At 46.9% G+C, this 1,955-nt stretch overlaps 1 long non-coding RNA gene across 1 annotated transcript in view; it reads right to left on the reverse strand.

Moving 5' to 3' along the window:
- The window catches only part of LOC107182463, a 14,406-nt gene extending 12,977 nt beyond the window's left edge, over positions 1 to 1,429 (reverse strand). The window contains exons 1-2 of the long non-coding RNA XR_001513179.1: positions 1,419 to 1,429; positions 671 to 673 (exon numbers count right to left, since the gene is read on the reverse strand). This is a non-coding gene — a long non-coding RNA (uncharacterized LOC107182463). The remainder of the gene's footprint in view (positions 1 to 670; positions 674 to 1,418) is intronic.
- Between the last annotated feature and the right edge of the window lie 526 nt (positions 1,430 to 1,955).

Raw genomic sequence — 1,955 nt, forward strand, 5'->3', positions numbered from 1 at the left:
GCACCTACCCCACCCCCTTGAGACCCAGTTTTCACCCACTTGGGGATGATACAGTCTCCTCTGAGAAGGTATGCTGTGGCTTAAAGGCCTCTATCCCTTCCTTTGACTTCTCAGTAAACTAAAAAGCCAGATTGTGCTTTAAAAGACAACACTCACTGGGAGAAAACACATAAGAACAACTAACTACTTTTTGGAATGAGATCATTTTAGCCTTTCTCTGGCCCTACATTCAGGGTTCAGAATCTAACTGGCCAGCATCACCTTCTGTATTCTCGGAGCATCTTTGTGCGTTCATACATTGTGCACTGAGCCTGGGACTTGTGTATGGAGGCCACGGGGATTATAGTGGTTAATGTTGTGTATTGACTGAGCCATGGATGTCCAGGCATTTGGCGTAACATTACTCTAGGTGTATCTGTGAGTGTTTCTGGGTGAGAGTAACATTTGAATCAGTAGACTGAGTGAAGCAGATTGCTCTCCCTAAAGTGGGTGGACCTCTTCTAATCAGTTGGAGGCCTGCATAGAATAAGAAGGAGGAAGAAGGGAGAATTGCTTTCTGCTTAACTGTTTTGGGGCTGGGACAGAGGCTTTTTCTTGCATTCAGACGGGAACTTAGACCATTGGCTCCACGGCCTCTCAGATCACCAGACTGGGACTGGCACTACACCACCAGCTCTCCTGGTCTCCAGCTTGCTGATGGCAGAGCATGGGACTTCTTAGTCTCCATAATCATGTGAACCAATTCCTTATAATACATCTCTTTATATTGGTTCTGCTTCCTCGGAGAACCTTGACTAATACAAAAAGCTTGGGGAGAGATGAGGGTGGCGAGGTCAGTAGGGGCTAGATCATGCTGGCCTTGTAGATCACTGTTGTAGCAAACATTTGCTTTGTCCTCTCACATCCTTTTTATTCATTCTGTGCCTACATCCCCCAGCTCCTGTGTGCCTTGCCGCTAATGGCTGGCATTTGTGGTCTTCATCAGAGGGTTACTCTTGGTCTATTGGAGCTACCACACTATACTGAGAACTGAGGTTACATCCCCTTGGGTGGCCCATAGCCCATGACTGACTGGTGGCGAGCACAGACACCTCATCCCCTTGTCTTGCAACTAAGCAAACTTGAGGTGCACCTTATGTTGCACAGCTCCCTGCAGTGTCAGGCTGGAGATAGGACAGAAATGAACTGGAACTTCACCCTTCCGTATCTCTTCTCCCTCTCTGGTCCTCCAGTCTCTTGAAAGCGCTCCCTTAATAACATGCACTAGAATCCTGGCCTCAAGATCTGCTCCGAGAAGAAACTGACCAAAGACAGCCATGGTAAGCATTGGAACTGTCTCCTAGGGAAAATGGGGTGCCACTGAGTGTTTTTCATCCAAGAGTGAAATTCTCAGGTTTGAAAACTTCACCTCTTAGTACTGTCCATGGCCTAATTGCATCATTGTTCTTGGCTAAACTAGGCTTATACTTCCTCTTTTCTGGAGTGAGTGAACCAACCCTTGAATTTTCGCAGATCCTAGAAGCCAGTTGACTCTTTGACACTTGGGTTCATGTGTATTTATGACCTTGGGTGACCTACTCCTTGAGCTAGGTCTGTCCATCCCTTCATCTGTCCATCCATCCATCCATCCATCCATCCAGCTGTCTTATTATATTTATGGCACTGCTCCCTATACATCTAAACTTTTGACTTCTTAGACCCCCCAAGCTACTTTCTCTCAACCCTCCTACTACCTGGGTCCACACATGGTTCTTTATAGCTCTTTTTTATTCTAGTCTTCAGAGATTACTTCCTGCAGGCCCACCAGTGGGGATCCAGCCCACAACCCAGGCATGTGCCCCAACAGGGGAATAGAACCAGCAACCTACCGGTGCATGGAATGACGCCCAACCAACTAAGCCACACCAGCCAAAGCTATTTTCTATCTTTTGATTTCTTGTATCATTCCGGTCAAT

This window comes from Myotis davidii, unplaced genomic scaffold, assembly GCF_000327345.1.
Source record: "Myotis davidii unplaced genomic scaffold, ASM32734v1 scaffold1115, whole genome shotgun sequence".
In the NCBI taxonomy this organism is placed as follows: Eukaryota; Metazoa; Chordata; class Mammalia; order Chiroptera; family Vespertilionidae; genus Myotis; species Myotis davidii.